The following is a 9,229-nucleotide window of genomic DNA, read 5'->3' as shown; positions in this document are numbered from 1 at the left end:
AGGTTACTTGGAATAGCCTACTGCTCCTAGACTACAAACCTGCACAGCATGTGACTGTACTGAATACAGCAGGCAATTGTAAATGGTAAATATTTATGTATCTAAACAAATCTAAACATAGGAAAGTTACAATAAAAATACACCATAAAAGATAAAATATGGTACACCCATATAGGGCACTTACCATAAATGGAGCTTACAGGACTGGAAGTTGCTCTAAGTGAGTGAGCAAGTGAGTGGTGAGTGAATGTGGAGGCCTAGGACATTACTGCACGCTACTGTGGACTTTATAAACAGGGGACACTTAGGCTACTCTAAATTTATTTTATTTATTTATTTATCTGTGTATTCTTGAGATGGAGTTTCGCTCTTGTTGCCCAGACTAGAGTGCAATGGTACGATCTCGGCTCACTGCAACCTCCATCTCCTGTGCTCAAGCGATTCTCCTACCTCAGACTCCCAAGTAGCTGGGATTACAGGCATATGCCACCATGCCCAGCTAATTTTGTATTTTTAGTAGCGATGGGGCTTCTCCATGTTGGTCAGGCTGGTCTGGAACTCCCAATCCCAGGTGATCCACCCACCTCAGCCTCCCAAAGTGCTGGGATTACAGGTGTGACCCACTGCGCCCAGCCACTAAATTTATTTTTAAAATTTTTCTTTCTTCAATAATAAATTAACCTCAGCTTACTGCAACGTTTTAACTTTACAAACTTTTTCATCTTTTAGCTTTTTGACTCTTTTAATAAGACTTAACTTCAAGCATACATTGTACAGCTATACAAAATATTTTCTTTTTTTTTTTTTTTTTGAGGTGGAGTCTCGCTCTGTCGCCTGGACTGGAGTGCAGTGGCCGGATCTCAGCTCACTGCAAGCTCTGCCTCCCGGGTTTATGCCATTCTCCTGCCTCAGCCTCCGGAGTAGCTGGGACTACAGGCGCCCGCCACCTCGCCCGGCTAGTTTTTGTATTTTTAGTAGAGACGGGGTTTCACCGTGTTAGCCAGGATGGTCTCGATCTCCTGACCTCGTGATCCGCCCGTCTCGGCCTCCCAAAGTGCTGGGATTACAGGCTTGAGCCACCGCGCCCGGCCACAAAATATTTTCTTTCTGTTTATTCTTTAGACTTTTTCCTTTTTTTTTTTTTTTTTTTTTTGAGACTGGGTTTTGCTCTTTTTCTCTGGCTGGAGTGCAATGGCACGATCTCAGCTCATTGCAACCTTTGCCTCCCAGAGTCAAGCGATTCTGCCTCAACCTCCTGAGTAGCGGGTCTACAGGTGTGCACCACCATGACTGCTAATTTTTTGTATTTTTAGTAGAGATGGGGTTTCGCCATGTTGGCCAGGCTGGTCTCAAACTCCTGACCTCAGGTGATCCACCCGCCTCATCCTGCTAAAGTGCTGGGATTACAGGCATGAGCCACCACGCCCAGCTGCTTTTTTCTTTTTTTAAAATTTGTTATTTATGTTTCTGCTTGAGGTTGTTTTACAGTTAACTTTATACATATATATAATGTGATGTTATATATACATGTGAAGTACACTCTAAAATAATGATAAAAGTATGTTATAGTAAATACATAAACCAGTAACATAGTCATTTTTTATCATTATCATGTATTATATACTATACATTATTGTGTGTGGTATACTTTTATACGACTGGCAGCACAGGTTTGTTTACACCAGCATCACTACAAACACATGAGAAATGTGTTGCACTACAACTTTATGATGGCTACAACATCACTAGCTGATAGGAATTTTTCAGCTTTATTACAATCTTACGGGGCCAACATCATATACGTGGTCTGTTGTTGGCTAAACTGTCATTATACAGCACGTGAGTGTAATCCAACTAAAACACAAAGTGAAAAATGTTGGGGGGATAAAACAGAGCATCTAAGAACCTCAGGATGATAGCAAATGGTTTAACATATTTGTAATTGAAGTTCCGTAAGGAAAAGAAAGATAGAGTCAGACAGAAGAAATCTTTGGAGAAATTGTAGACAAAAATTTGCTAAAACTAATAAAAGAAATCAAGTCACAGATTGCCTCAGCTCAGTGAACTCCAAGCAGAATAAATACAAAGAAAACCAACCTCAGATACATCATAGTCAAAGTGTTGAAAATAAAAGATAAAAATAAATTATTAAAAGCAGCCAAAGAAAAAATTATGAATGATGGCTGATTTCTCATCAGAAACAGTAGAGGCCAGAAGACAATAGAAAAGCTTCCCCACCCCCTCATATGGCTTGGCTGTGTCCCCACCCAAATCTCATCTTGAATTGTAGCTCCCGTAATTCCTACATGTTGTGGGAGGGCCCCGGTGGGAGGTAACTGAATCACGGGGGTGGGTCTTTCCCATGCTGTTCTTGTGATAAAGTCTCACGAGATCTGATGGCTTTCTTTCTTTTTCTTTCTTTTTATTTTTGAGTCTGATCTTATTTATTTGTTACTTAAAAAATCTTATTTCTGACTGGATTCAGACTTAGAAGTAGAAGCTCGCAGAGAGGAAAGTCTGTGTCTCTTCGCAATTTGTTCCTGGAACTTCTCTTTAGTCTCTTTCATTCTCTTGCCCAAAAGTTTAGCATATTCTGCAGCCTCTTCCTTATTTTTCTTAGTACGCGGCATCTTCAGAGCAATATGCTGCCCTGTGCCACAGGAAATATGCAGTAACAAGACAATGAATCTTAGGTGTTTTGGTTCTAGGTTTCTTACCTTCTTTGTTTAAGGACTTTATTACAACATACCGGTGGACAGCATCTTCTTCAGAGAGATTGGAAAGTTTGCGGATTCTGCTAGCTCTTCTGGGCCCCAGGCGACGAGGCACCGTAGTATCAGTCAGTCCAGGAATATCCTTCTTTCCTTTTTTTTTTTTTTTTTTTAAACAATAACCAAGTTGAGAACACTCAGATTGGCATCCACTATGCAACCACGAACTGATTTTCTTTCTTTCTCCAGTTCTCCTTGGTCTGTAACAGGAATGCCCCTTACTCAGTAACAGGCAGACACAGCCATGGGTCAAGACACGCTGCTTCATGGGCAAACCTTGTTTGTTGTTCCCACCACTGATTTGGACCACATAACCTTTCCATTCTTCACCCAGAGCATCAGCAGCAACTTCTGTGGCCATAAGCTTCTCATAAAAAGTACAAAATTTGCGTTCATCGTCTACCTCAATGAGTTTCTGGCAGCCAGTGACTGGGAAGGAGATGTTCAGCTTCATCTTGAAGCAACTGAATGCCGCTAAGACCTGATGGCTTTCTAAAGGGAGTTCCCCTGCACTTCTCTCTTGCTTGCCACCATGTAAGACGTGCCTTGCTCCTCCTTTGCCTTCCACCATGATTGCTAGGCCTCTCCAGCTATGCAGAACTGTGAGTCCATTAAACCTCTTTTTCTTTATAAATTACCCAGTCTCAGGTATGTCTTATTAGCAGCATGAGAACAGACTAATACACCCCACACCACCCTCCAAAAATAGAAAAGTTTTCTTAAATGAAAAGAAACAAGCAAAACCTGTCAGCCTAGATGTCTATTTATATTTCTTTTTCTTTTTTTTTTTTTTTTTTGAGGTGGAGTCTTACTCTGTCGCCCAGGCTGGAGTACAATGGCATGATCTCAGCTCACTGCAATCTCCAACTCCCGGGTTCAAGCAATTCTCAGCCTCGTGAGTAGCTGGAACTACAGGCGCATGCCACTACGCCTGGCTAATTTTTTGCATTTTTAGTAGAGACGGGGTTTCACCGTGTTAGCCAGGATGGTCTCTATCTCCTGACCTTCTGATCTGCCCACCTCAGCCTCCCAAAGTGCTGAGATTACGGGTGTGAGCCACTGCTGCGCCTGGCCACATCTATTTATATTTCAACCTAAAGGTAAATAAGGATATTTTCAGAAAAAAGGAGAATTCATTTCCAGGAAACCCACTCTACCAGAAATGATTAACAGAAATAATGTCAATGGAAATATAGATCTGTAGGAAAAAATAAGAGACCCAGAGAGCATAAATATGAGTCTAAATAGAAAAGTGAGCTATACTTTCTTTTTTTTTTTTCTTTTTAGTTACATGATCTCACTCTGTTGCCCAGGTTGGAGTGCAGTGGCATGATCATAGCTCATCACAGGCTTGACTCCTGAGCTCAAGCAATTCTCCTGCCTCAGTCTCCCAAGTAGATAAAACCACAAGCACATGCCACCATCCTTGCTTAATTTTTTTTATTTTTCTATTTTTTAGAGAGAGGGTCTCGCTATGTTTCCCAGGCTGGTCTCAAACTCCTGACCTCAAGCAATCTTCCCACCTCAACCTCCTAAGTAGCTGGGATTACAGGTATGATCAGTGCTCCTGACTTATCTACACATTTAAAAAAAACAATTGGCTGCCAATACAATAACAACACATTTCAAAGTATGTAGCATTTAGAAGTAAAATATAGGACAACAAGAGCTCAAAGAATTGGAAATGGGTAAAAAGAATTGGAAGTGGGTAAACAGAATTAGTGTTAGAACCACAAAAGGAGAATAATTTGAAGGTAGACTGTTAAAGATATTTGTAATCTCAGCCAGGCATGGTGGCTCAGGCCTGTAATCCCAGCACTTTGGGAGGGTGAGGCAGGTGGATCATGAGGTCAGGAGTTTGAGACCAGCCTGGCCAACATGGTGAAACCCCATCTCTACTAAAAATACAAAAAATTAGCAGGGCATAGTGGCAGGTGCCTGTAATCCCAGCTACTTGGGAGGCAGAGGCAGGAGAATCGCTTAAACCCAGGAGGTGGAGGTTGCAGTGAGCCAAGACCATGCCACTGCACTCCAGCCTGGGCGACACAGTGAGACTCCATCTCAAAAAAAAAAACAACAAAAAAAGATATTTGTAATATTAACAAAAGCTACTAAAAATAAAAGATGTTTAGCTAAAAAGTCAATGGTATATTTAAAAATACTCAATTTGGCTGGGCGCAGTGGCTCACGCCTGTAATCTCAGCACTTTGGGAGTTCAAGGCGGGCAGATCACAAGGTCAGGAGATGGAGACCACAGTGAAACCCCGTCTCTATTAAAAACACACACACACACAAAAATTAGCCGGGTGCGGCGGCGGGTGCCTGTGGTCCCAGCGACTCAGGAGGCTGAGGTAGGAGAATGGCATGAACCCGGGAGGCGGAGCTTGCAGTGAGCTGAGATTGCGTCACTGCACTCCAGCCTGGGCGACAGAGCGAGAATCTGTCTAAAAAAAAAAAAAAATACTCAATTTATTGAAAAGAGGGCAGGAAAAGAGAAACAGAGCCTATTAGTCCATTCTTGCATTACTATAAAGAAATACCGGCCGGGCGCGGTGGCTCACGCCTATAATCCCAGCACTTTGGGAGGCCGAGGTGGGTGGATCACAAGGTCAGGAGATCGAGACCATCCTGGCTAACACAGTGAAACCCCATCTCTACTAAAAATACAAAAAAAAAAAATTAGCCAGGCGGAGCGGCGCGCACCTGTAGTCCCAGCTACTCGGGAGGCTGAGGCAGGAGAATGGCGTGAACCCGGGAGGCGGAGCTTGCAGTGAGCTGAGATCAGCCACTGCACTCCAGCCTGGGGGCAGAGCGAGACTCCGTCTCAAAAAAAAAAAAAAAGAAATACCTGAGACTGGGTCATTTATAAAGAAGAGAGGTTTAATTGGCTCATAGTTCTGCAGGCTGTACAGGAGACATGGCAGCATCTGATTCTGGGGAGGCCTCAGGACACTTTTACTCATGGCAGAAGGCAAAGCGAGCAGGCATCTTACATGACAGGAGCAGCAGCAGGACCAAGGACAGAGGGGCAGGACAGAGGGGCGGGTGCCACACACTTTTTTTTTTTTTGAGACAGAGTCTTGCTTTGTCGCCCAGGCTGGAGTACAGTGGTGCAGTCTCGGCCCACTGCAACCTCCACCTCCTGGGCTCAAGCAATTCTCCTGCCTCAGCCTCCCAAGTAGCTGGGATTACAGGTACCCACCACAACATCCAGCTAATGTTTGTATTTTTAGTCGAGATGGCGTTTTACTAGGTTGGCCAGGCTGGTCTTGAACTCCTGACCTCAGCAGATCCACCCACCTCAGCCTCCCAAAGTGCTGGAATTACAGGGGTGAGTTACCGTGTCTGGTCGGTGCCACATACTTTTAAATAACCAGATCTCAGGAGAACTAACTCATTATCATGAGGACAGCACCAAAGGGGAAATCCATTCCCACGATCCAGTCACCTCACACCAGGCCCCACCTCCAACACTGGAGATTACAATTTGACATGAGATTTGGGCAGGGACACAGACCCAAGCTATATCACAGAGAAACAAACAACAGATGGAACAAGTAGAAAAAAATATTATGGGTTTTTTAAGATGTTAAAAGTAAACCTAAAAATACAAAAAAAAAAATCATATTAAATACAAATGAGACAAGCCTGGGCAATGAAGTGGGATCCCACCTCTACAGAAAAAGTTTGAAGATTAACCAGGCACGATGGTGCATACTTACAGTCCCAGCTACTCAGGAGGCTGAGGTGGAAGGACTGCTTGAGCCCAGGAGGTCGAGGTTTCAGTGAGGCATGACGGTGCCACTGCACTCCAGCCCGGGTGACAGAGTGAGAGCCTGTCTCAAAAAAAAAAAAAAAAATGCTAATAGACTAGCCCTTCCAATTAGAAAATAGAGAACAAAAGTCTCAGGTTACTTTGTTTACAAGAAACACATTAGAAATATAAAGACACAACCAAGTTGAAAACAAAATAGTAAAAAATTATATATTGTACAAACACTAAACTTAAGAAAACAATATTTGGGTTGGGCGCAGTGGCTCATGCCTGTAATCCAAGCACTTTGGGAGGCCAAGGCGCACAGGTCACTTGAGGCTAGGAGTCTGAGACCAGCCTGGCCAACTTAGTGAAACTCTGTCTCTATTAAAAATACAAAAATTAGACAGGTGTGGTGGTACACATTATAATCTCAGCTACCTGGGAGGCTGAGGCAGGAGGATCACTTGAACCTGGGAGGCAGTGGTTGTAGCGAGACAAGATTGCACCATTGCACTCCAGCCTGGACGACACAGTAAGACTCCCTCTCAAAAAAAAAAAAAAAAAAAGCGGTGTTTGACCTGTTTGTGGCTATATTAATATCAGATAAAGCATCTTTCTTTTTCTTTCTTTCTTTCTTTCTTCCTTTCTCTCTCTCTTTCTTTTTTGACACAAGTCTTGCTCTGTCACCCAGGCTGAAGTGCAGTGGTACAATCTTGGCTCACTGCAACCTCTGCCTCCTGGATTCAAGCAATTCTACTGCCTCAGCCTCCAGAGTAGCTGGGATTACAGGCCCCTGCCACCACGCTCAGCTAATTTTCGTATTTTTAGTAGAGATGGGGTTTCACCATGTTGGCCAGGCTGGTCTCAAACTCCTGACCTCCTGATCTGCCTACCTTGGCCTCCCAAAGTGGTGGGATTACAGGTGTGAGCCACCACGCCCGGCCCAGATAAGATACCTTTCAAGCAAAGAGTATTCTAGAGATAAAGAATATTTCTTAATACTAAAACATTTAATTAGTTAAGACATAAAAATCCTAAATCTGTATACAGTTAATAAGACAGCTTTAAAATATGTAAAGCAAAAATTAACAGACTAAAAAGAAATAAATGAATCCATAAACATATGGAGATTTTAATAGCCGCTCTTAGTAATTGTTAGAATAAGTTGGGGAAGAAAGTGAGGTCATAGAAAATTTGATAGCATTACCAATTAGTTTGACTTAATTGACTACAGAATATCATACTCAAAAATCGCAGAGTATACATTCTTTTGACGGCTCATGGAATATACAAGGAGATGGGCTATATGCTAGTCCATAAAACAAGCCTCAAAAAATGGCAAAGGATCAAATTCGTTCAGGTTATGGTTTTTCTTTTTTTTTGAGACAGAGCCTTGCTTTGTCACCCAGGCTGGAGTGCAGTGGCGCTATCTCAGCTCACTGCAACCTCCACCTCCTGGGTTCAAAAGATTCTCATGCCTCAGCCTTCTGAGTACCTGGGATTACAGGTGTGTGCCACCATGCCCTGCTAATTTTTGTATTTCTAGTAGAGACAGGGTTTCATCATGTTGGCCAGGCTGGTCTCGAACTCCTGGCCTCAAGTGATCTGCCCAACTCCACCTCCCAACATGCTGGGATTACAGGTGTGAGCCACCATGCCCAGCCCAGGTTATATAATTAAGTAAAATGTTTTTAAGATCTTCAAATATTCTGAAATTAAACAATACTCTTCAAAATAACCTTGAATCGAAAAAGAAATCACAAAAGATATTAGAAAACATTTCAATCTAAATGATAATGAAAACACAGTGTATCAGGATGTGCAGGATGCAGGCCAGGTATGCTGGCTCATACCTGTAATCTTGGCACTTTAGGAGGCCAAGGCAGGAGAATCACTTGAAGCCAGGAGTTTGAGACCAGCCTAAGCAACCTAGCAAGACCCTGACTCTACAAAAAAATTCAAAAAGTATCCAGGTGTGGTGGGACGTACCTGTAGTCCCAGCTACTCTGGAGATTGAGATGGGAGGATCGCTCCCAGGAGGGAACTCAGGAGGTTGAAGCTACAGTGAGCTGTGACTGTGCCACAGCACTCCAGCCTGGGTGATGACGCAAGATCCTGTCCGGGGAAAAAAAAATAAAGAAGAAAAATGATTTAACAATTAAAATCCCAAATCCAAATGCCTTCCCTGTTCAATTCTATCCAACACTTAAGGAAGAAATAACAGCAATTTTACACAAACCAAACTCTGGTCAGCATGATCATGTGGTGTGTCAGAGGGGGTGGAAAAGAAAGGTACCTGTTCAAAAAAGAAAAAAGAATGCCCCAAAGGTGCCCAGCTGACTTGAAAGTATTCTCAAAGTAGACAGCGATGTTTTAAGGAAAGACGTTCAAGAGACAGCACCTGTGGTGATGCCAGACACTGCCAAGAGGAAATGCATGTGTGATGAAAGATGAAAAAGATGACACAAAAATGGAGGCTGATATTAAGAGGAAAAAAGGGTTTTCTAGACCAGTATGGACAGTACCCAGTATGGAAGAAGTAGAGGTAAAGAAAAAGGCTGAGGCCAGGGGCGGTGGCTCATGTCTGGAATCTCAGCACTTTAGGAGGCCAAAGGCAGGCAGATCACTTGAGGCCGGGAATTTGAGACCAGCCTGGCCAACGTGGTGAAACCCTGTCTTTACTAAAAACACAAAAATTAGC

The 9,229-nt window shown here is 43.0% G+C and overlaps 1 pseudogene; it reads right to left on the bottom strand.

Annotated features, from left to right (window-relative positions):
* Positions 1-2,451: 2,451 nt before the first annotated feature.
* Positions 2,452-3,237, bottom strand: LOC111552138 (annotated as a pseudogene).
* Positions 3,238-9,229: the final 5,992 nt, after the last annotated feature.

The sequence above is a fragment of the Piliocolobus tephrosceles genome, chromosome 10 (assembly GCF_002776525.5).
Source record: "Piliocolobus tephrosceles isolate RC106 chromosome 10, ASM277652v3, whole genome shotgun sequence".
Taxonomy (NCBI): Eukaryota; Metazoa; Chordata; class Mammalia; order Primates; family Cercopithecidae; genus Piliocolobus; species Piliocolobus tephrosceles.
Note: the sequence above shows the minus strand (reverse complement) of the source record. Positions and strands in the feature narration are given on the sequence as shown.